The sequence below is a fragment of the Oncorhynchus gorbuscha genome, linkage group LG02 (genome assembly GCF_021184085.1).
Source record: "Oncorhynchus gorbuscha isolate QuinsamMale2020 ecotype Even-year linkage group LG02, OgorEven_v1.0, whole genome shotgun sequence".
Taxonomy (NCBI): domain Eukaryota; kingdom Metazoa; phylum Chordata; class Actinopteri; order Salmoniformes; family Salmonidae; genus Oncorhynchus; species Oncorhynchus gorbuscha.
In genome coordinates this window covers 101,873,791-101,901,290 of record NC_060174.1, presented here as the reverse complement: position 1 = coordinate 101,901,290, position 27,500 = coordinate 101,873,791, and the positions used below count along the sequence as shown (strand labels likewise).

At 45.2% G+C, this 27,500-nt stretch overlaps 1 protein-coding gene and 1 non-coding gene across 2 annotated transcripts in view; one reads left to right on the top strand and one right to left on the bottom strand.

The window, feature by feature from the left end:
- Positions 1-27,500, bottom strand: part of LOC124014331 (actin-binding LIM protein 3-like) — a gene marked incomplete in the record, with an annotated part of 248,175 nt that overhangs the window by 160,850 nt on the left and 59,825 nt on the right.
- Positions 11,697-11,771, top strand: trnaa-ugc. Its single transcript has one exon. It is a non-coding gene; the product is annotated as a tRNA-Ala (tRNA).

Genomic DNA, 27,500 nt, shown 5'->3' with positions numbered 1-27,500 from the left:
CCTGGGGAGACATTAACACAGCCTGGGGAGACATTAACACAGCCTGGGGAGACATTAACACAGCCTGGGAGACATTGACACAGCCTGGGGAGACAACAACACAGCATGGGGAGACATTAACACAGCATGGGGAGACATTAACACAGCCTGGGGAGACACCGACACAGCCTGGGAGACATTGACACAGCCTGGGAGACATTGACACAGCCTGGGGAGACATTGACACAGCCTGGGGAGACATTAACACAGCCTGGGGAGACATTAACACAGCCTGGGGAGACGACAACAACACAGCCTGGGGAGACAAAAACACAGCCTGGGAAGACATTAACACAGCCTGGGAAGACATTGACACAGCCTGGGGAGACATTGACACAGCCTGGGAGACATTGACACAGCCTGGGAGACATTGACACAGCCTGGGGAGACAATAACACAGCCTGGGGAGACAACACAGCCTGGGGAGACATTAACACAGCCTGGGGAGACAACAACACAGCCTGGGGAGACATTAACACAGCCTGGGGAGACATTAACACAGCCTGGGGAGACATTAACACAGCCTGTGAAGACATTAACACAGCATGCAATACTATCAAGCTTATCACAGGCTTGAGGTAGGGTGAAAGGAGCCACAAAGCAAATAGGAAATGGATCAATTTACTGATATACTATAGCATGTCAGGATTACATCTCCCTAAGCCTACAGCATGCCAGAGATGCAAATATGTGCAATGTGTGTATGTCAAATGTTCAGTCATGCCACACGGTTGACCACAACCTGGATATTCCCACAACTGTATCAGTGAGATTCTTATGCTGTGAGAAATTCATGCTGGCTGGACATATGAACGGTGGGTTTTGGTCCAGCCAGCATCACCTCTATTAGGAGGTCGTCCTCAACTCCAGCTTTACTTCTGAAACTAGCAGAAATACAGTAATTTGAAACAAAGTCTGCCTGCGCTTGTTTTATCTTTCTCTAACTAGACTCTGGTTGGATTACTGTTCACGAGGGCTTCCATTAACAGAGGGCTGAAAATGGACCTAAAATAGGATGAAAGTAGAAGACATATTGAGCTGTAGTGACCGGTGGCTGACCTACCTGCTGACTACCTTGATGTCTCAGTGAGACAGACGGACGGACAGACGGACCAGACAGGCAGACAGACAGGCAGACAAACAGACGGACAGACAGATGGACCAGACAGGCAGACAGATGGACCAGACAAACAGACGGACAGACAGATATTTACTGGAGATAATATATTGGCTTAGACTGGGCTTGACAGTCACACATTTCCCAGGGTTCTTGGAAAGCCACCCACTCTCAAGAGATCAAATGGGATTTTTGATCAAATTCATTACAAAGTGTATTTTCCAGTGTCAGCGCTTTGGAGGAGAAGGCAACTGTCAGGACCCGGTTACGAGCCCGGGTCTCCGGAGTGAGAAACAGTCACTTAACCAACCGAGCCACAAATAGTCGGCAGAACCCAGAAGATGAGGCAGACACAGCAGTACTTGAGACGGTGTATTTAATGAAGTAAAAAGTGAAGTTCTTCAGGAAAACATGTAACTCCACAACCTCAAAATGAATTCCACAAGAACAAAGGTAATCCTCCAAGACAAAAAAGGTAAATCCACAAGGTGGAAGGTAAAGCACAAAAAGCCTCAAAAGATACTCAAAAACAAACAAACAAGAACAAAAAACAGAATTCCACAAGAGAGTCCACCGGGATCAACAAGAGTTCTCAGAGTACTAGGGCTGGGTGCTAACATACAAACACAGAGCAAAGAACTAAGGAAAACAAAGGGTTTAAATACAATCAGGGGAAACGAGGCACAGGTGCAAATAATAATGGGGATCAAGGGAAAACAAAAGGTCAAAAGGCACAATGGGGGCATCTAGTGACCAAAAACCGGAACAACCCTGGCCAAATCCTGACAGCAACGCTAAGAGGGTATCTATCCTAGGACGATGTTAGGCCCAGGGTCTAAAGTTGTCCAGCTGAATGTATTCACAGCAGGGCGTGATATAGAACAGAACAGCCACGGCAGTCCCAGGAGAATCTGTGACATACTGTACCAAGAAGCAAAGAAAAGACCAAAGGGGTCTGAAGAGTGGGAAAATTAACTGATCAGCAGTCAACGGCCTGCTAAATAACGCTGTAGAACACTATGTTTCTGATCTCTTGTCGGATGGGTTATTTATTTGGTAATACTGCACTTGACGTAGGCAATAGGCATTCATAACACCTTCCACGAGTTATGTGAATAACCATTTGTCTGAGCCGGTGTGTTTGTGAGGTTTGTTTAGGTTTAAACAGTGAGGCGGTGTGGTGGAGCCCATGAGGGGAGGGGGAGAGGAGAGTGGGGAGAGGAGAGTGGGGAGAGGAGAGGAAAGGGGGGAGAAGAAAGGGGAGGAGAAGAAAGGGGAGGAGAGGAGAGGAGAGTGGGGAGAGGAGAGGGGAGTGGGGAGAGGGGAGAGAAGAGGAGAGGAGAGTGGGGAAAGGAGAGGGGGAGAGTAGGGAGAGGAGAGGGGGAGAGTGGGGAGAGGAAAGGGGAGAGGAGGAGAGTTTGGATGGGGAGGACATGTGTAATCTCCTCCCATGCTTCTTGATGACGAGGCGTGCGACACACGCACACAGAGGGGTGGGGAGGAGGCAGAGCAGGATTACAGTCTCTCATCCCCTGTGTGGAGCTGTCTAAAGGGGTGGAGAGGAGGCAGAGCAGGATTACAGTCTCTCATCCCCTGTGTGGAGCTGTCTAAAGGAGTGGGGAGGAGGCAGAGCAGGATTACAGTCTCTCATCCCCTGTGTGGAGCTGTCTAAAGGGGTGGGGAGGAGGCAGAGCAGGATTACAGTCTCTCATCCCCTGTGTGGAGCTGTTTAAAGGGGTGGGGAGGAGGCAGAGCAGGATTACAGTCTCTCATCCCCTGTGTGGAGCTGTTTAAAGGGGTGGGGAGGAGGCAGAGCAGGATTACAGTCTCTCATCCCCTGTGTGGAGCTGTTTAAAGGGGTGGGGAGGAGGCAGAGCAGGAATACAGTCTCTCATCCCCTGTGTGGAGCTGTCTAAAGGGGTGGGGAGGAGGCAGAGCAGGATTACAGTCTCTCATCCCCTGTGTGGAGCTGTCTAAATCCTTATTAGAGGAGAGGAGTCTTTAGATTTAGTCTCAAAGACCCTCCCTCAATGGATATTACTGGAACAATGTCACTCTTAATATACGAGGAGATAAACTGGTTAATCTCTCAGAAGGATGATGTGTTGTGTACAGCAGGCCTAAATGTCAGGATAAAAACAAACAGAAATATGTCCTGATGCCATAAACTTTAATCCAATATGCTGTATTTTCTGTGAGTTATTGATATCTCTGTTATAGCTCTAATCCCCTACAACAGGATCTACAGTAACCCTACAGCATCACAGTTACCATCTGATACTACTGGGCCCTGCTACAGCATCACAGTTATGCTCAGTCTACTGGGCCCTGCTACAGCATCACAGTTACCCTCAGGCTACTGGGCCCTGCTACAGCATCACAGTTATGCTCAGTCTACTGGGCCCTGCTACAGCATCACAGTTACCCTCAGGCTACTGGGCCCTGCTACAGCATCACAGTTACCATCTGATACTACTGGGCCCTGCTACAGTAGAACCACACTAGTGAGCGCCACTGGCCTCACAGGGAAATCAGCTCTGATAGCTCTAAAATGTGCTGCTAATTGTCCTGGCATGGGTGTGAGTGTGTTCTGCCTGGGAGATTAGTGTCTGAGAAGATGACCCTAGATTGAAGCTGACAGCCAAAGGCTTTGTCTGTAACTACTACAGTAATACCCCTCCCTCACTTAGACAAAACATATCCCAGTCCATGTGATCGAAGCAATCTTGAAGTGTGGAATCCGATTGGTCGGACCAGCGTTGAACAGACCTGAGCGCGGGTGCTTCCTGTTTTAGTTACTCTCTATAGGCTGGGAGCAACAAAATGAAGCCGTGGTCAGCTTTTCCAAAGGGAGGGTGGGGGAGGGCCTTATATGCGTCGCGAAGTTAGAACAACAGTGGTCTAGGTTTTGCCAGCCCTGGTAGCACAATCGATATGATGATAGAATTTGGGAAGCCTTGTTTGCAGATTAGCCTTTTTTAAATCCCCAGCTACAATAAATGCATCCTCAGGATATGTGGTTTCCAGTTTACGAGTCCCAATAAAGTTCTTTCACTGCCGTCGATGTGTCTGCTTGGGGGGGAATATACACAACTGTGATTATGATCGAAGAGAATTCTCTTGGTAGATAAAGAGGTCGGCATTTGATTGTGAGGAATTCTAAGTCAGGTGAACAAAAGGATTTGAGTTCCTGTATGTTGTTATCATCACACCACATCTCGTTAATCATAAGGCATACAGCCCCGCCCCTCTTCTTACCAGAGAGATGCTTGTTTCTGTTGACGCGATGCGTGAAGAAACCAGGTGGCTGCACCGACTCCGATAGCGTCTCTCGAGTGAGCCATGATTCCGTGAAACAAAGAACGTTACAGTCTCTGATGTCTCTCTGGAATGCTACCCTTACTCGGATTTCATCAACCTTGTTGTCAAGGGACTGGACATTAGCGAGTAGTATGCTCGGGAGCGTTGCACGATGTGCCTGTCTACGGAGCCTGACCAGAAGACCGCTGGGGTCTGCCCCTTCTACGGCGCCGTTGTTTTGGGTTGATGGCTGGGATCCGATCCATTGTCCTGGGTGGTAGGCCAACCAGAGGATCCGCTTCGGGAAAGTCATATTCCTGGTCGTAATAATGTTGGTGAGTTGATGTTGCTCTTATATCCAGTAGTTCCTCCCGGCTGTATGTAATAAAACCTAAGATAAAACCTAAAAAAAAAAAAATACTGCATAGTATCCTAGGAACGCGACGCGAGGCGGCCATCTCTGTCGGAAGTTCTACTTCCGGCGCTACTATAACACCTGATCAAATCTGTAGTCACAGGCTTCTGCCTCCCAGTGACGCCAGTCCACGTCACCCTGTAACCAGCGGAGAAGAGAGGAGAGGGAGTCAAACCCAGCTGTTTATCCATCAGAGAACAAAGCCCTGACTGGCATCACTGACACACGCAATCTCACCACGACATCTGGGAAGGAAGAGATGCATGAGACAGACATACAGTTAACTTCACCAGCCACAGCTCCACTCACTGAGTGACCCCTTACCCTCCAGTCATCTGTCTCTCTGATGGCACTGTTTATTCCACCAAGGAACGACACCCAAGCTCTCTCTCTGTGTGTGTGTGTGTGTGTGTGTGTGTGTGTGTGTGTGTGTGTGTGTGTGTGTGTGTGTGTGTGTGTGTGTGTGTGTGTGTGTGTGTGTGTGTGTGTGTGTGTGTGTGTGTGTGTGTGTGTGTGTGTGTGTGTGTGTGTGTGTGTGTGTGTGTGTGTGTGTGTGTAGGGTTATAATCATTCTGTGACAGGAGCCACACACCTGCTTATAACGTGCTGCTGGAATACAATATACAGCTTTACTCCAATAACTTCCCACAATCCACTAGGAAAACAACACACTGTGTTTTGCTGATGAATATTTTAACATTGGGATGGAAATGCTTTGGTCTCTATGACAATGACTAATACTCTCACAAACTCTGTTGTGAGATGTTCTTCCCCTCCATCAGCTGAAGACAACAGCTTCTCCTCTGTCCTCTCTGACTGTTAACTCAACATAACAGCTTCTCCTCTGTTCTCTCTGACTGTTAACAGCTTCTCCTCTGTCCTCTCTGACTGTTAACAGCTTGTCCTCTGTCCTCTCTGACTGTTAACAGCTTCTCCTCTGTCCTCTCTGACTGTTAACAGCTTCTCCTCTGTCCTCTCTGACTGTTAACAGCTTCTCCTCTGTCCTCTCTGACTGTTAACAGCTTCTCCTCTGTCCTCTCTGACTGTTAACAGCTTCTCCTCTGTCCTCTCTGACTGTTAACTCAACATAACAGCTTCTCCTCTGTCCTCTCTGACTGTTAACAGCTTCTCCTCTGTCCTCTCTGACTGTTAACAGCTTCTCCTCTGTCCTCTCTGACTGTTAACAGCTTCTCCTCTGTCCTCTCTGACTGTTAACTCAACATAACAGCTGAGGACTTCATTGACATGGCAATGGTCCTTATGATTATTTCAATCAACTGAATCAATCAATGAATCAATTCAATCAATCAAATCATAAAAACACTAATCAGTAATTCCTTACATTGTCAAATAAAAGCTGTCTGACCTTGAGATGGCACTGGATGTCATAAGGTGAATGCACCAATTTGTAAGTCGCTCTGGATAAGAGCGTCTGCTAAATGACTTAAATGTAAATGTAAAAGTGATGAGTACAGTAGATGTCAGGATTAGACAGAGCTGTGAGGTCTGACTATGTTGACAAGCCCTGAGCGGAGACGAGAGGAGGGGGTAGAGGAGGGGGGAGACGATGACAGAGGAGAGCAGAGCAGCGCCTGGCGTCCTTGTCACCTCACCATGATGGTGTAATCAGCAGGGACTCAGACATGTCAAGGGTGGCCCACCGCCAAGATTTATGGGTATTTTTTATGTCAGTGACAGGTGAGGCGTCAGACGACAACGGTCAGACTGGATCTGGCAGCTCAGTGATTGTCTCCATCATGCCATCTCAAGGTCAGACAGCTCAGTGATTGTCTCCATCATGCCATCTCAAGGTCAGACAGCTCAGTGATTGTCTCCATCATGCCATCTCAAGGTCAGACAGCTCAGTGATTGTCTCCATCATGCCATCTCAAGGTCAGACAGCTCAGTGATTGTCTTCATCATGCCATCTCAAGGTCAGACAGCTCAGTGATTGTCTCCATCATGCCATCTCAAGGTCAGACAGCTCAGTGATTGTCTTCATCATGCCATCTCAAGGTCAGACAGCTCAGTGATTGTCTCCATCATGCCATCTCAAGGTCAGACAGCTCAGTGATTGTCTTCATCATGCTATCTCAAGGTCAGACAGCTCAGTGATTGTCTCCATCATGCCATCTCAAGGTCAGACAGCTCAGTGATTGTCTCCATCATGCCATCTCACGGTCAGACAGGAGAGAATAGTGAACACTGCCACATTGCCACATGTCAGAGCTAAGCCTGGGCTGCTGCTGCAAACACACGGGGACATACTGTAAACCAGTGGATCCCAACCAGGAGTACTAGGACCCCTGGGGGTACGTGGTCTATCCACACGAGATACTTGAGAAGACTCATGAGACCATAGGATACTGGTAAAATGCACAAGATGGGGTACTTCAGGGGTACACTGGACAGAGCAGCATTCAGTTGGTGGTACAGTAATCGAAAAAGGTGGGAAGCCCCTGCTGTAAAGTATAGTTGGTGGCAGCTCAGTTGCTGCTAGTTTTAGTGTTACAAAGCACTTCATGTTAAGTTAGAAGAAAGACTGACTGAGAACAGTAGGAAGCTAAATCATATCAGCTATTACATTAATCAGCTATGACTGGTTCTGGACTGGTTCTTAGTCATTATAAATGGGCTTATCTCTTATTGTATTCTTGTTCCTGACAACAGTATCGCTGTAGTAAACCATTTGACAGGTCACAGCTCTTCTACTTCAGTGTTTTAGATTAAATAATTATATTATAATGTGCACACGTGTACACACACACACACACACACACACACACACACACACACACACACACACACACACACACACACACACACACACACACACACACACACACACACACACACTCCAGGTGGCTCGCAGCTTACTTTGTGCCACTGTCCCTCTCATGCCATCTGGTTATAGAGGCCTCGCCAGCATCAGGGGTGCCCCTCGGGAACTGGCAGCAGCACCAACCAAGCTTCTGTCTCCTCTTTGGATGCTGCTGATGTCATCACGTTGCTAGGAAGACTGTGCAACTCAAGATAGTTGCCTGCCTCAGTAGGGAGGAGGAAAACATTGGCAGGCTAAAGCAGCTAAACTATGTCATAATCTGGAACTTTTGGAAGGATGACCCAGACTGGTCTGAGACTTTGTTGGGTTCTGTTACCACCCACTACCCTCTTTTGGGTTCTGTTCCAGTCCACTTCCTCTGTTGGGTTCTGTTCCAGTCCACTTCCACTGTTGGGTTCTGTTCCAGCGCACTTCTTTTGTTGGGTTCTGTTTCAGTCCACTTCCACTGTTGGGTTCTGTTCCAGTCCACTTCCACTGTTGGGTCCTGTTCCCGTGCACTTCCTCTGTTGGGTTCTGTTCCAGCCCACTTCCACTGTTGGGTTCTGTTCCAGTCTACTTCCTCTGTTGGGTTCTGTTCCAGTCTACTTCCTCTGTTGGGTTCTGTTCCAGTCTACTTCCTCTGTTGGGTTCTGTTCCAGTCTACTTCCTCTGTTGGGTTCTGTTCCAGCCCACTTCCACTGTTGGGTTCTGTTCCAGTCTACTTCCACTGTTGGGTTCTTTACCAGTCTACTTCCTCTGTTGGGTTCTGTTCCAGTCTACTTCCTCTGTTGGGTTCTGTTCCAGCCCACTTCCACTGTTGGGTTCTGTTCCAGTCTACTTCCACTGTTGGGTTCTGTTCCAGTCTACTTCCTCTGTTGGGTTCTGTTCCAGTCTACTTCCTCTGTTGGGTTCTGTTCCAGTCTACTTCCTCTGTTGGGTTCTGTTCCAGCCCACCTCCACTGTTTGGTTCTGTTCCAGTCCACTTCCTCTGTTGGGTTCTGTTCCAGCCCACTTCCTCTGTTGGGTTCTGTTCCAGCCCACTTCCTCTGTTGGGTTCTGTTCCAGCCCACTTCCTCTGTTGGGTTCTGTTCCAGCCCACTTCCTCTGTTGGGTTCTGTTCCAGTCCACTTCCTCTGTTGGGTTCTGTTCCAGTCCACTTCCTCTGTTGGGTTCTGTTCCAGCCCACTTCCTCTGTTGGGTTCTGTTCCAGTCCACTTCCTCTGTTGGGTTCTGTTCCAGCCCACTTCCTCTGTTGGGTTCTGTTCCAGTCCACTTCGTCTGTTGGGTTCTGTTTCAGCCCACTTCCTCTGTTGGGTTCTGTTCCAGCCCACTTCTTCTGTTAGGTTCTGTTCCAGCCCACTTCTTCTGTTGGGTTCTGTTCCAGCCCACTTCTTCTGTTGGGTTCTGTTCCAGCCCACTTCTTCTGTTAGGTTCTGTTCCAGTCTACTTCCTCTGTTGGGTTCTGTTCCAGCCCACTTCCTCTATTGGGTTTCGTTCCAGCCCATTTCCTGTGTTGGGTTCTGTTCCAGCCCACTTCCTCTGGGATATACGGCCATGCATCTACCGTACTGGGACATAGGTATAAGCCTAGTGTACCTATCCAGACAGTACTGGGACATAGCTATTAGCCTAGTGTATCTATCCAGACAGTACTGGGACACACACAGTATATCAGTCCAGACAGTACTGGGACATAGCTATTAGCCTAGTGTATCTATCCAGACAATACTGAGATATAGCTAGAAGCCTAGTGTATCTATCCAGACAGTACTGGGACATAGCTAGAAGCCCAGTGTATCTATCCAGACAATACTGAGACATAGCTAGAAGCCTAGTGTATCTATCCAGACAGTACTGGGACATAGCTAGAAGCCTAGTGTATCTATCCAGACAGTACTGAGACATAGCTAGAAGCCTAGTGTACCTATCCAGACAGTACTGGGACATAGCTATTAGCCTAGTGTATCTATCCAGACAATACTGAGACATAGCTAGAAGCCTAGTGTATCTATCCAGACAGTACTGGGATATAGCTAGAAGCCTAGTGTATCTATCCAGACAGTACTGAGACATAGCTAGAAGCCTAGTGTATCTATCCAGACAGTACTGAGACATAGCTAGAAGCCTAGTGTATCTATCCAGACAGTACTGGGACACAGTGTACCTATCCAGACAGTACTGGGACATAGCTATTAGCCTAGTGTATCTATCCAGACAATACTGAGACATAGCTAGAAGCCTAGTGTATCTATCCAGACAGTACTGGGATATAGCTAGAAGCCTAGTGTATCTATCCAGACAGTACTGAGACATAGCTAGAAGCCTAGTGTATCTATCCAGACAGTACTGAGACATAGCTAGAAGCCTAGTGTATCTATCCAGACAGTACTGGGACACACACAGTGTATCTACCCAGACAGTACTGAGACATAGCTATTAGCCTAGTGTATCTATCCAGACAGTACTGGGACACACACAGTGTATCTACCCAGACAGTAGTGAGACATAGCTAGAAGCCCAGTGTATCTATCCAGACAGTACTGGGACATAGCTATTAGCCTAGTGTATCTATCCAGACAGTACTGGGACACAGCTATTAGCCTAGTGTATCTATCCAGACAGTACTGGGACACAGCTATTAGCCTAGTGTATCTATCCAGACAGTACTGGGACACACACAGTGTATCTATCCAGACAGTACTGGGACACACACAGTGTATCTATCCAGACAGTACTGGGACACACACAGTGTATCTATCCAGACAGTACTGGGACACACACAGTGTATCTATCCAGACAGTACTGGGACACACACAGTGTATCTATCCAGACAGTACTGGGACACACACAGTGTATCTATCCAGACAGTACTGGGATATAGCTAGAAGCCCAGTGTATCTATCCAGACAGTACTGGGATATAGCTAGAAGCCTAGTGTATCTATCCAGACAGTACTGGGATATAGCTAGAAGCCCAGTGTAGCTATCCAGACAGTACTGGGATATAGCTATAAGCCCAGTGTATCTATCCAGACAGTACTGGGATATAGCTAGAAGCCTAGTGTATCTATCCAGACAGTACTGGGACACACACAGTGTATCTATCCAGACAGTACTGGGATATAGCTAGAAGCACAGTGTATCTATCCAGACAGTACTGGGACACACACAGTGCATCTATCCAGACAGTACTGGGATATAGCTAGAAGCACAGTGTATCTATCCAGACAGTACTGGGATATAGCTAGAAGCCCAGTGTATCTATCCAGACAGTACTGGGATATAGCTAGAAGCCCAGTGTATCTATCCAGACAGTACTGGGATATAGCTAGAAGCCCAGTGTATCTATCCAGACAGTACTGGGATATAGCTAGAAGCCCAGTGTATCTATCCAGAGCCATGATACCAGGTTGAGTTTAGAACCTAGAATGATGAGTGATAATGACTGTCCTGCTTCAACAGCATACATATGAAAAATACACTACTGCTGTTGGTCAAGCAGCAGTTGACCAATGAGGATACAGTATGTGATGGCCTTTGACTATCTATCCCATCAAAACAAAGGCCTCTGTTCATTCCATTCAACATGCCATTTTGTCCGTGCCACTCAGTAAGGACAAGAGACAGCGGATTCCATCCATCCGTCCGTCCGTAGGACTGAGATCCCTGAACAATCTGGGATCCCCTCAAAAAGAGTCTGAAGTGGGGAGAGAGGGGGCAGCCACTCCAACACCCCAACACACACACGTACACCAACACACCCCAACATACACGTAGACCAACACACACATACACAGGCAGGCCAACGGGCTGACAGGGAATCAGTTAGTGGGTCCTGTATGGCTCAGTTGGTAGAGCATAATAATATATGCCATTTAGCAGACGCTTTTATCCAAAGCAACTTACAGTCATGTGTGCATACATTCTACGTATGGGTGGTCCCGGGAATCGAACCCACTACCCTGGCGTTGCAAGCGCCATGCTCTACCAACTGAGCTACAGAAGGACTGTATGGCTCAGTTGGTAGAGCATGGCACTTGCAATGCCAGGGTTGTGGGTTCGAATCCCACAAGGGGGCCAAATGACAACACTTACTAATGTAAGTTACTCTGGATAAGAGTGTCTTCTAAATGACCAAAAAAGTACAAAATCTAGAAGGGCAGGAACGCTCTTCCAAAGACCTACTCTGGGGATCAGAGGGACAATAGTCTATTTGTGGATGGTGTTATCAGGGGGATGGGCATTGTTATAGTCAACTGTTTCTGACCTTGTGGTCCATATGGCCAATAGCCAGGCCTAAGGGACAACAGGATAAACACAGCGGTGACAATAGATTAGAGCTGACCACATGCTGTGTTCACTACCTGCTGCTCACACAGAGAGAGAGAGAGTCAACTGAGTGATGGTTTGAGATAATGGAATTAATATAATAGGATTTTTCATGATTAAGTATAGCAGCACTTGATTACAAAGCAATAATATAGTAGCAAATGTATATACAAACACAGAATGCAGCTATAAAATTCCATTTTTTTTTTACTGCCCGTATCTCACAGAGACAATTCTGCAATCTGCATCACGCCAATTTCCGATCGCTGAACCTCAACATTTTATGGCATTTAGACTAGAAACCCCCGACTAACTCTGTGCACCAGGGACACCCAGACTTAGAGGGGGATCCGTTTAGCCATTCCAGATAGCTACTGCTGCAGGTGATTTTGTACATCCCTGCTGAGGCCTGACCAACAGTGACAGCCCTGGTGGTTAATGCTGACACGGGGCTTTCTAAAAGTAGGGGGCACAGTGAACGTCATGCTATCTGTGTGTCAACCTCATGCTATCTGTGTGTCATGCTATCTGTGTGTCAACGTCATGCTATCTGTGTGTCATGCTATCTGTGTGTGAACCTCATGCTATCTGTGTGTGAACGTCATGCTATCTGTGTGTGAACCTCATGCTATCTGTGTGTGAACCTCATGCTATCTGTGTGTGAACGTCATGCTATCTGTGTGTGAACGTCATGCTATCTGTGTGTCATGCTATCTGTGTGTCATGCTATCTGTGTGTCATGCTATCTGTGTGTGAACGTCATGCTATCTGTGTGTCATGCTATCTGTGTGTGAACGTCATGCTATCTGTGTGTCATGCTATCTGTGTGTCATGCTATCTGTGTGTGAACGTCATGCTATCTGTGTGTGAACGTCATGCTATCTGTGTGTGAACGTCATGCTATCTGTGTGTGAACGTCATGCTATCTGTGTGTGAACGTCATGCTATCTGTGTGTGAACGTCATGCTATCTGTGTGTGAACGTCATGCTATCTGTGTGTCATGCTATCTGTGTGTCATGCTATCTGTGTGTGAACCTCATGCTATCTGTGTGTGAACGTCATGCTATCTGTGCGTCATGCTATCTGTGCTTCATGCTATCTGTGTGTGAGTGTCTTGCTATCTGTGTGTGAACCTCATGCTATCTGTGTGTGAACGTCATGCTATCTGTGTGTGAACGTCATGCTATCTGTGTGTGAACGTCATGCTATCTGTGTGTCAACGTCATGCTATCTGTGTGTGAACGTCATGCTATCTGTGTGTCAACGTCATGCTATCTGTGTGTCATGCTATCTGTGTGTCATGCTATCTGTGTGTGAACCTCATGCTATCTGTGTGTGAACGTCATGCTATCTGTGTGTGAACGTCATGCTATCTGTGTGTGAACGTCATGCTATCTGTGTGTGAACGTCATGCTATCTGTGTGTGAACGTCATGCTATCTGTGTGTGAACGTCATGCTATCTGTGTGTCATGCTATCTGTGTGTGAACCTCATGCTATCTGTGTGTGAACGTCATGCTATCTGTGCGTCATGCTATCTGTGCTTCATGCTATCTGTGTGTGAGTGTCTTGCTATCTGTGTGTGAACCTCATGCTATCTGTGTGTGAACGTCATGCTATCTGTGTGTGAACGTCATGCTATCTGTGTGTGAACGTCATGCTATCTGTGTGTGAACGTCATGCTATCTGTGCGTCATGCTATCTGTGCTTCATGCTATCTGTGTGTGAGTGTCTTGCTATCTGTGTGTGAACCTCATGCTATCTGTGTGTGAACGTCATGCTATCTGTGTGTGAACGTCATGCTATCTGTGTGTGAACGCTATGCTATCTGTGTGTCAACGTCATGCTATCTGTGTGTCAACGTCATGCTATCTGTGTGTCAACGTCATGCTATCTGTGTGTCAACGTCATGTTATCTGTGTGTCAACGTCATGCTATCTGTGTGTCAACGTCATGCTATCTGTGTGTCAACGTCATGCTATCTGTGTGTCAACGTCATGCTATCTGGGTGTGTGTCCGTGTCTCTGTTTATGTCCTTGTGAGTGTCTCTGTGTATGTGAGTGTGTGCTCCCATGTGTGCGTGTGTGCATGCGTGTGTGTGTGTGTGTGTGTAGGGTTATGAGGGATAAGGTAGGGAGAGAGAAGTGTAGTGGAAGAACAGTTGACCCCAGTAGGGCTTCTGTTGTAGTGGACTGCAAAAGGTAGAGTATATTTCGCTCTATTTCCAGAACCTATAACGAATTACATGCCTGTCACTTAACACCATCTGCGGACCAATACCTTTCACATAGTCCGCTAAGCTGCTGTTGGCTAGAGAGATGTGACAATTTATCTATCATACTCCCTGCCCACTTGGTCTGCCATTTACCATGACAACATGCCATACACGTTTTGCAGAGAGAGAGAGAGAAAAATCTAATCAAATCGTATTTGTCACAAGCCCCGAATTCAACAGGTATAGACTTTACTGTGACATGCTTACTTACCAACCCTTCCCAACTATGTAGAGTTTTCAAATAAAAATACAATAGTAAAACAAGAGGAATAAAATTAAATACACAAGAATGGAGATACACAGGAAGTACCAGTACCAGATCAATGTGGAGCTATATACAGGAAGTACCAGATCAATGTGGAGCTATATACAGGGAGTACCAGATCAATGTGGAGCTATATACAGGAAGAACCAGTACCAGATCAATGTGGAGCTATATACAGGAGTACCAGATCAATGTTGAACTATATACAGGAAGTACCAGATCAATGTGGAGCTATATACAGGAGTACCAGATCAATGTGGAGCTATATACAGGAAATACCAGATCAATGTGGAGCTATATACAGGGAGTACCAGATCAATGTAGAGCTATATACAGGGAGTACCAGATCAATGTGGGGCTATATACAGGAAGTACCAGATCAATGTGGAGTTATATACAGGGAGTACCAGATCAATATGGAGCTATATACAGGGAGTACCAGTACCAGATCAATGTTGAACTATATACAGGAAGTACCAGATCAATGTGGAGCTATTTACAGGAAGTACCAGTACCAGATCAATGTGGAGCTATATACAGGAAGTACCAGTACCAGATCAATGTGGAGCTATATACAGGAAGTACCAGATCAATATGGAGCTATATACAGGAGTACCAGATCAATATGGAGCTATAGACAGGAAGTACCAGTACCAGATCAATGTGGAGCTATATACAGGAAGTACCAGATCAATATGGAGCTATATACAGGAAGTACCAGTACCAGATCAATGTGGAGCTATATACAGGGAGTACCAGATCAATATGGAGCTATATACAGGGAGTATCAGATCAATATGGAGCTATAGACAGGAAGTACCAGTACCAGATCAATATGGAGCTATATACAGGAAATACCAGTAACAGATCAATGTGGAGCTATATACAGGAAGTACCAGTACCAGATCAATATGGAGCTATATACAGGAAGTACCAGTACCAGATCAATGTGGAGCTATATACAGGAAGTACCAGATCAATATGGAGCTATATACAGAAAGTACCAGTACCAGATCAATGTGGAGCTATATACAGGAAGTACCAGATCAATATGGAGCTATATACAGGAAGTACCAGTACCAGATCAATGTGGAGCTCTATACAGGAAATACCAGATCAATGTGGAGCTATATACAGGAAGTACCAGATCAATATGGAGCTATATACAGGGAGTACCAGATCAATGTGGAGCTATATACAGGGAGTACCAGTACCAGATCAATGTTGAACTATATACAGGAAGTACCAGATCAATGTGGAGCTATTTACAGGAAGTACCAGTACCAGATCAATGTGGAGCTATATACAGGAAGTACCAGTACCAGATCAATGTGGAGCTATATACAGGAAGTACCAGATCAACATGGAGCTATATACAGGGAGTACCAGATCAATATGGAGCTATATACAGGGAGTACCAGATCAATATGGAGCTATAGACAGGAAGTACCAGTACCAGATCAATGTGGAGCTATATACAGGAAGTACCAGTACCAGATCAATATGGAGCTATATACAGGAAGTGCCAGTACCAGATCAATGTGGAGCTATATACAGGAAGTACCAGATCAATATGGAGCTATATACAGGAAGTACCAGTACCAGATCAATGTGGAGCTATATACAGGGAGTACCAGATCAATATGGAGCTATATACAGGGAGTATCAGATCAATATGGAGCTATAGACAGGAAGTACCAGTACCAGATCAATATGGAGCTATATACAGGAAATACCAGTAAAAGATCAATGTGGAGCTATATACAGGAAGTACCAGTACCAGATCAATATGAAGCTATATACAGGAAGTACCAGTACCAGATCAATGTGGAGCTATATACAGGAAGTACCAGATCAATATGGAGCTATATACAGAAAGTACCAGTACCAGATCAATGTGGAGCTATATACAGGAAGTACCAGTACCAGATCAATGCAGAGCTATATACAGGGAGTACCAGATCAATGTGGAGCTATATACAGGGAGTACCAGATCAATGTGGAGCTATATACAGGGAGTACCAGTACCAGATCAATGCGGAGCTATATACAGGGAGTACCAGATCAATGTGGAGCTATATACAGGGAGTACCAGTACCAGATCAATGTGGAGCTATATACAGGGAGTACCAGATCAATGTGGAGCTATATACAGGGAGTACCAGTACCAGATCAATGTGGAGCTATATACAGGGAGTACCATATCAATGTGGAGCTATATACAGGGAGTACCAGATGAATGTGGAGCTATATACAGGAGTACCAGATCAATGTGGAGCTATATACAGGAGTACCAGTATCAGATCAATGTGGAGCTGTATACAGGGAGTACCAGTACCAGATCAATGTGGAGCTGTATACAGGAGTACCAGTACCAGATCAATGTGGAGCTGTATACAGGAAGTACCAGTACCAGATCAATGTGGAGCTATATACAGGGAGTACCAGATCAATGTGGAGCTATATACAGGGAGTACCAGATCAATGTGGAGCTATATACAGGGAGTACCAGATCAATTTGGTGCTTTATACAGGGAGTACCAGATCAATTTGGAGCTATATACAGGGAGTACCAGATCAATGTGGAGCTATATACAGGGAGTACCAGATCAATGTGGAGCTATATACAGGGAGTACCAGATCAATGTGGAGCTATATACAGGGAGTACCAGATCAATGTGGAGCTATATACAGGGAGTACCAGATCAATGTGGAGCTATATACAGGGAGTACCAGATGAATGTGGAGCTATATACAGGGAGTACCAGATCAATGTGGAGCTATATACAGGGAGTAACAGATCAATGTGGAGCTATATACAGGGAGTACCAGTATCAGATCAATGTGGAGCTGTATACAGGGAGTACCAGTACCAGATCAATGTGGAGCTGTATACAGGGAGTACCAGTACCAGATCAATGTGGAGCTATATACAGGGAGTACCAGATCAATGTGGAGCTATATACAGGGAGTACCAGATGAATGTGGAGCTATATACAGGGAGTACCAGATCAATGTGGAGCTATATACAGGCAGTACCAGTACCAGATCAATGTGGAGCTATATACAGGGAGTACCAGATCAATGTGGAGCTATATACAGGGAGTACCAGTATCAGATCAATGTGGAGCTGTATACAGGGAGTACCAGTACCAGATCAATGTGGAGCTGTATACAGGAAGTACCAGTACCAGATCAATGTGGAGCTATATACAGGGAGTACCAGATCAATGTGGAGCTATATATAGGGAGTACCAGATCAATGTGGAGCTATATACAGGGAGTACCAGTACCAGATCAATGTGAGCTATATACAGGAGTACCAGATCAATGTGGAGCTATTTACAGGGAGTACCAGTACCAGATCAATGTGGAGCTATATACAGGGAGTACCAGATCAATGTGGAGCTATATACAGGGAGTACCAGTACCAGATCAATGTGGAGCTATATACAGGGAGTACCAGATCAATGTGGAGCTATATACAGGGAGTACCAGTACCAGATCAATGTGGAGCTATATACAGGGAGTACCAGATCAATGTGGGGCTATATACAGGAAGTACCAGATCAATGTGGAGTTATATACAGGGAGTACCAGATCAATATGGAGCTATATACAGGGAGTACCAGTACCAGATCAATGTTGAACTATATACAGGAAGTACCAGATCAATGTGGAGCTATTTACAGGAAGTACCAGTACCAGATCAATGTGGAGCTATATACAGGAAGTACCAGTACCAGATCAATGTGGAGCTATATACAGGAAGTACCAGATCAATATGGAGCTATATACAGGGAGTACCAGATCAATATGGAGCTATAGACAGGAAGTACCAGTACCAGATCAATGTGGAGCTATATACAGGAAGTACCAGATCAATATGGAGCTATATACAGGAAGTACCAGTACCAGATCAATGTGGAGCTATATACAGGAGTACCAGATCAATATAGAGCTATATACAGGGAGTATCAGATCAATATGGAGCTATAGACAGGAAGTACCAGTACCAGATCAATATGGAGCTATATACAGGAAATACCAGTAACAGATCAATGTGGAGCTATATACAGGAAGTACCAGTACCAGATCAATATGGAGCTATATACAGGAAGTACCAGTACCAGATCAATGTGGAGCTATATACAGGAAGTACCAGATCAATATGGAGCTATATACAGAAAGTACCAGTACCAGATCAATGTGGAGCTATATACAGGAAGTACCAGATCAATATGGAGCTATATACAGGAAGTACCAGTACCAGATCAATGTGGAGCTCTATACAGGAAATACCAGATCAATGTGGAGCTATATACAGGAAGTACCAGATCAATATGGAGCTATATACAGGAGTACCAGATCAATGTGGAGCTATATACAGGGAGTACCAGTACCAGATCAATGTTGAACTATATACAGGAAGTACCAGATCAATGTGGAGCTATTTACAGGAAGTACCAGTACCAGATCAATGTGGAGCTATATACAGGAAGTACCAGTACCAGATCAATGTGGAGCTATATACAGGAAGTACCAGATCAACATGGAGCTATATACAGGGAGTACCAGATCAATATGGAGCTATATACAGGGAGTACCAGATCAATATGGAGCTATAGACAGGAAGTACCAGTACCAGATCAATGTGGAGCTATATACAGGAAGTACCAGTACCAGATCAATATGGAGCTATATACAGGAAGTGCCAGTACCAGATCAATGTGGAGCTATATACAGGAAGTACCAGATCAATATGGAGCTATATACAGGAAGTACCAGTACCAGATCAATGTGGAGCTATATACAGGGAGTACCAGATCAATATGGAGCTATATACAGGGAGTATCAGATCAATATGGAGCTATAGACAGGAAGTACCAGTACCAGATCAATATGGAGCTATATACAGGAAATACCAGTAAAAGATCAATGTGGAGCTATATACAGGAAGTACCAGTACCAGATCAATATGAAGCTATATACAGGAAGTACCAGTACCAGATCAATGTGGAGCTATATACAGGAAGTACCAGATCAATATGGAGCTATATACAGAAAGTACCAGTACCAGATCAATGTGGAGCTATATACAGGAAGTACCAGATCAATATGGAGCTATATACAGGAAGTACCAGTACCAGATCAATGTGGAGCTCTATACAGGAAATACCAGATCAATGTGGAGCTATATACAGGAAGTACCAGATCAATATGGAGCTATATACAGGAAGTACCAGTACCAGATCAATGTGGAGCTATATACAGGGAGTACCAGTACCAGATCAATGTGGAGCTATATACAGAGAGTACCAGATCAATGTGGAGCTATATACAGAGAGTACCAGATCAATGTGGAGCTATATACAGAGGGTACCAGATCAATGTGGAGCTATATACAGAGTACCAGATCAATGTGGAGCTATATACAGAGAGTACCAGATCAATGCGGAGCTATATACAGGGAGTACCAGATCAATGTGGAGCTATATACAGGGAGTACCAGATCAATGTGGAACTATATACAGGAAGTACCAGTACCAGATCAATGTGGAGCTATATACAGGGAGTACCAGATCAATGTGGAGCTATATACAGAGAGTACCAGTACCAGATCAATGCGGAGCTATATACAGGGAGTACCAGATCAATGTGGAGCTATATACAGGGAGTACCAGATCAATGTGGAGCTATATACAGGGAGTACCAGTACCAGATCAATGCGGAGCTATATACAGGGAGTACCAGATCAATGTGGAGCTATATACAGGGAGTACCAGTACCAGATCAATGTGGAGCTATATACAGGGAGTACCAGATCAATGTGGAGCTATATACAGAGAGTACCAGATCAATGTGGAGCTATATACAGAGTACCAGATCAATGTGGAGCTATATACAGAGAGTACCAGATCAATGTGGAGCTATATACAGAGAGTACCAGATCAATGTGGAGCTATATACAGAGTACCAGATCAATGTGGAGCTATATACAGAGAGTACCAGATCAATGTGGAGCTATATACAGAGTACCAGATCAATGTGGAGCTATATACAGGGAGTACCAGATCAATGTGGAGCTATATACAGAGAGCACCAGATCAAGGTGGAGCTATATACAGAGAGTACCAGATCAATGTGGAGCTATATACAGAGTACCAGATCAATGTGGAGCTATATACAGGGAGTACCAGATCAATGTGGAGCTATATACAGAGTACCAGATCAATGTGGAGCTATATACAGGGAGTACCAGTACCAGATCAATGTGGAGCGATATACAGGGAGTACCAGATCAATGTGGAGCGATATACAGAGAGTACCAGATCAATGTGGAGCTATATACAGGGAGTACCAGATCAATGTGGAACTATATACAGGGAGTACCAGTACCAGATCAATGTGGAGCTATATAAAGAGAGTACCAGATCAATGCGGAGCTATATACAGGGAGTACCAGATCAATGCGGAGCTATATACAGGGAGTACCAGATCAATGTGGAGCTATATACAGGGAGTACCAGATCAATGTGGAGCTATATACAGGGAGTACCAGATCAATGTGGAGCGATATACAGAGAGTACCAGATCAATGTGGAGCTATATACAGGGAGTACCAGATCAATGTGGAACTATATACAGGGAGTACCAGATCAATATGGAGCTATATACAGGGAGTACCAGTACCAGATCAATATGGAACTATATACAGGAAGTACCAGTACCAGATCAATGCAGAGCTATATACAGGGAGTACCAGATCAATGTGGAGCTATATACAGGGAGTACCAGATCAATGTGGAGCTATATACAGGGAGTACCAGTACCAGATCAATGCGGAGCTATATACAGGGAGTACCAGATCAATGTGGAGCTATATACAGGGAGTACCAGTACCAGATCAATGTGGAGCTATATACAGGGAGTACCAGATCAATGTGGAGCTATATACAGGGAGTACCAGTACCAGATCAATGTGGAGCTATATACAGGGAGTACCATATCAATGTGGAGCTATATACAGGGAGTACCAGATGAATGTGGAGCTATATACAGGGAGTACCAGATCAATGTGGAGCTATATACAGGGAGTACCAGTATCAGATCAATGTGGAGCTGTATACAGGGAGTACCAGTACCAGATCAATGTGGAGCTGTATACAGGGAGTACCAGTACCAGATCAATGTGGAGCTGTATACAGGAAGTACCAGTACCAGATCAATGTGGAGCTATATACAGGGAGTACCAGATCAATGTGGAGCTATATACAGGGAGTACCAGATCAATGTGGAGCTATATACAGGGAGTACCAGATCAATTTGGTGCTTTATACAGGGAGTACCAGATCAATTTGGAGCTATATACAGGGAGTACCAGATCAATGTGGAGCTATATACAGGGAGTACCAGATCAATGTGGAGCTATATACAGGGAGTACCAGATCAATGTGGAGCTATATACAGGGAGTACCAGATCAATGTGGAGCTATATACAGGGAGTACCAGATCAATGTGGAGCTATATACAGGGAGTACCAGATGAATGTGGAGCTATATACAGGGAGTACCAGATCAATGTGGAGCTATATACAGGGAGTAACAGATCAATGTGGAGCTATATACAGGGAGTACCAGTATCAGATCAATGTGGAGCTGTATACAGGAAGTACCAGTACCAGATCAATGTGGAGCTATATACAGGGAGTACCAGATCAATATGGAGCTATATACAGGGAGTATCAGATCAATATGGAGCTATAGACAGGAAGTACCAGTACCAGATCAATATGGAGCTATATACAGGAAATACCAGTAAAAGATCAATGTGGAGCTATATACAGGAAGTACCAGTACCAGATCAATATGAAGCTATATACAGGAAGTACCAGTACCAGATCAATGTGGAGCTATATACAGGAAGTACCAGATCAATATGGAGCTATATACAGAAAGTACCAGTACCAGATCAATGTGGAGCTATATACAGGAACCAGTACCAGATCAATATGGAGCTATATACAGGAAGTACCAGTACCAGATCAATGTGGAGCTATATACAGGAACCAGTACCAGATCAATGTGGAGCTATATACAGGGAGTACCAGTACCAGATCAATGTGGAGCTATATACAGGAGTACCAGTACCAGATCAATGTGGAGCTATATACAGGGAGTACCAGTACCAGATCAATGTGGAGCTATATACAGGAGTACCAGTACCAGATCAATGTGGAGCTATATACAGGGAGTACCAGATCAATGTGGAGCTATATACAGGAGTACCAGTACCAGATCAATGTGGAGCTATATACAGGGAGTACCAGATCAATGTGGAGCTATATACAGAGAGTACCAGTATCAATGTGGAGCTATATACAGGGAGTACCAGATCAATGTGGAGCTATATACAGGGAGTACCAGTACCAGATCAATGTGGAGCTATATACAGGGAGTACCAGTACCAGATCAATGTGGAGCTATATACAGGAGTACCAGTACCAGATCAATGTGGAGCTATATACAGGAGTACCAGTACCAGATCAATGTGGAGCTATATACAGGGAGTACCAGATCAATGTGGAGCTATATACAGGAGTACCAGATCAATGTGGAGCTATATACAGGGAGTACCAGTACCAGATCAATGTGGAGCTATATACAGGGAGTACCAGATCAATGTGGAGCTATATACAGGAGTACCAGTACCAGATCAATGTGGAGCTATATACAGGAGTACCAGTACCAGATCAATGTGGAGCTATATACAGGAGTACCAGTACCAGATCAATGTGAGCTATATACAGGGAGTACCAGTACCAGATCAATGTGGAGCTATATACAGGAGTACCAGTACCAGATCAATGTGGAGCTATATACAGGAGTACCAGTACCAGATCAATGTGAGCTATATACAGGAGTACCAGTACCAGATCAATGTGGAGCTATATACAGGAGTACCAGTACCAGATCAATGTGGAGCTATATACAGGAGTACCAGTACCAGATCAATGTGGAGCTATATACAGGAGTACCAGTACCAGATCAATGTGGAGCTATATACAGGGAGTACCAGTACCAGATCAATGTGGAGCTATATACAGGGAGTACCAGTACCAGATCAATGTGGAGCTATATACAGGAGTACCAGTACCAGATCAATGTGGAGCTATATACAGGGAGTACCAGTACCAGATCAATGTGGAGCTATATACAGGAGTACCAGTACCAGATCAATGTGGAGCTATATACAGGAGTACCAGTACCAGATCAATGTGGAGCTATATACAGGAGCACCAGTACCAGATCAATGTGGAGCTATATACAGGAGTACCAGTACCAGATCAATGTGGAGCTATATACAGGGAGTACCAGTACCAGATCAATGTGGAGCTATATACAGGAGTACCAGTACCAGATCAATGTGGAGCTATATACAGGAGTACCAGTACCAGATCAATGTGGAGCTATATACAGGAGTACCAGTACCAGATCAATGTGGAGCTATATACAGGAGTACCAGTACCAGATCAATGTGGAGCTATATACAGGAGTACCAGTACCAGATCAATGTGGAGCTATATACAGGAGTACCAGTACCAGATCAATGTGGAGCTATATACAGGGAGTACCAGTACCAGATCAATGTGGAGCTATATACAGGGAGTACCAGTACCAGATCAATGTGGAGCTATATACAGGAGTACCAGTACCAGATCAATGTGGAGCTATATATACAGGGAGTACCAGTACCAGATCAATGTGGAGCTATATACAGGAGTACCAGTACCAGATCAATGTGGAGCTATATACAGGAGTACCAGATCAATGTGGAGCTATATACAGGAGTACCAGTACCAGATCAATGTGGAGCTATATACAGGGAGTACCAGTACCAGATCAATGTGGAGCTATATACAGGGAGTACCAGTACCAGATCAATGTGGAGCTATATACAGGAGTACCAGTACCAGATCAATGTGGAGCTATATACAGGGAGTACCAGTACCAGATCAATGTGGAGCTATATACAGGAGTACCAGGAGCTATATACAGGAGTACCAGATCAATGTGGAGCTATATACAGGGAGTACCAGTACCAGATCAATGTGGAGCTATATACAGGGAGTACCAGTACCAGATCAATGTGGAGCTATATACAGGGAGTACCAGTACCAGATCAATGTGGAGCTATATACAGGAGTACCAGTACCAGATCAATGTGGAGCTATATACAGGAGTACCAGTCATACCAGATCAATGTGGAGCTATATACAGATCAATGGGAGCTACCAGTACCAGATCAATGTGGAGCTATATACAGGGAGTACCAGTACCAGATCAATGTGGAGCTATATACAGGGAGTACCAGTACCAGATCAATGTGGAGCTATATACAGGAGTACCAGTACCAGATCAATGTGGAGCTATATACAGGAGTACCAGTACCAGATCAATGTGGAGCTATATACAGGAGTACCAGTACCAGATCAATGTGGAGCTATATACAGGGAGTACCAGTACCAGATCAATGTGGAGCTATATACAGGAGTACCAGTACCAGATCAATTTATTACATCTAAAACTGGAGGGTGGGGTACAGGAGACTTAACCTATCCCAGGTATTCCTTAAAGAGGTGGGGTTTCAGGTGTATACAGGTGGTGATTGACTCAGTACCTGGCAATGTGGAGTTTGTTACAGGGGAACAGTACAACATCAACTGGGCTGAGCGGGAGCTGTATACAGTGGTAGAAGGCCAGTACCAGATCAATGTTTGGGTGTAGCTATAGAGCCTGGAGGTACCAGGTACCAGATCAATGTGGCAAGCACCATGGTCTTGTAGCGGATGTACCAGTACCAGAAGCAAGTGGAGCTATATACGGAGGAGTACCAGTACCAGTACCAGAGAACTTGGGAGCTGTATACCAGGGGGCTGCCAGTACCAGATCAATGTGAAGGGTTTATGGCACAGGGGAGCCCAGTAACCAGTTGCAGTAATCCAGACGGGAGATGACAAGTGCCTGGATTAGGACTGGCCGCTTCCTGTGTGAGGCAGGGTCGTACCAGTACCAGAACCTATCAATGCGGAGCTATGTTAGGAGAACGACAGGGTGTTGTCCAGGATCACGCCAAGGTTCTTGGGCGCTCTGGGAGGAGGACAGTAATGATTGTCGATGTGATGGCGAGATCATGGAACAGGAGTCCTTACCAGGAAGAGCAGCTCCGTCTTGCCGAGGTTCAGCTTGAGGTGGTGATCCGTCATCCACACTGATAGCTGCCAGACATGCAGAGATGCGATTCGCCACCTGGTCATCAGAAGGGGGAAAGGAGAAGATTATACAGGGAGTACCAGTACCAGATAAATGTGGAGCTATATACAGGGAGTACCAGTACCAGATCAATGTGGAGCTATATACAGGGAGTACCAGTACCAGATAAATGTGGAGCTATATACAGGGAGTACCAGTACCAGATAAATGTGGAGCTATATACAGGGAGTACCAGTACCAGATCAATGTGGAGCTATATACAGGGAGTACCAGTACCAGATCAATGTGCAGCTATATACAGGGAGTACCAGTAGCAGATCAATGTGGAGCTATATACAGGGAGTACCAGTACCAGATCAATGTGGAGCTATATACAGGGAGTACCAGTACCAGATCAATGTGGAGCTATATACAGGGAGTACCAGTACCAGATCAATGTGGAGCTATATACAGGGAGTACCAGTACCAGATCAATGTGGAGCTATATACAGGGAGTACCAGTACCAGATCAATGTGGAGCTATATACAGGAGTACCAGTACCAGATCAATGTGGAGCTATATACAGGGAGTTCCAGTACCAGATCAATGTGGAGCTATATACAGGAGTACCAGTACCAGATCAATGTGGAGCTATATACAGGGAGTACCAGTACCAGATCAATGTAGAGCTATATACAGGAGTACCAGTACCAGATAAATGTGGAGCTATATACAGGGGTACCAGTACCAGATAAATGTGGAGCTATATACAGGGAGTACCAGTACCAGATCAATGTGGAGCTATATACAGGGAGTACCAGTACCAGATCAATGCAGCTATATACAGGGGTACCAGTACCAGATCAATGTGGAGCTATATACAGGAGTACCAGTACCAGATCAATGTGGAGCTATATACAGGAGTACCAGTACCAGATCAATGTGGAGCTATATACAGGGAGTACCAGTACCAGATCAATGTGGAGCTATATACAGGGAGTACCAGTACCAGATCAATGTGGAGCTATATACAGGGAGTACCAGTACCAGATAAATGTGGAGCTATATACAGGGAGTACCAGTACCAGATCAATGTGGAGCTATATACAGGGAGTACCAGTACCAGATCAATGTGCAGCTATATACAGGGAGTACCAGTACCAGATCAATGTGGAGCTATATACAGGAGTACCAGTACCAGATCAATGTGGAGCTGTATACAGGGAGTACCAGTACCAGATCAATGTGGAGCTATATACAGGGAGTACCAGTACCAGATCAATGTGGAGCTGTATACAGGGAGTACCAGTACCAGATCAATGTGGAGCTATATACAGGGAGTACCAGTACCAGATCAATGTGCAGCTATATACAGGGAGTACCAGTACCCGATCAATGTGCAGCTATATACAGGGTGTACCAGTACCAGATCAATGTGGAGCTATATACAGGGAGTACCAGTACCAGATCAATGTGGAGCTATATACAGGGAGTACCAGTACCAGATCAATGTGGAGCTATATACAGGAGTACCAGTACCAGATCAATGTGGAGCTATATACAGGGAGTACCAGTACCAGATCAATGTGGAGCTATATACAGGGAGTACCAGTACCAGATCAATGTGCAGCTATATACAGGGAGTACCAGTACCCGATCAATGTGCAGCTATATACAGGGTGTACCA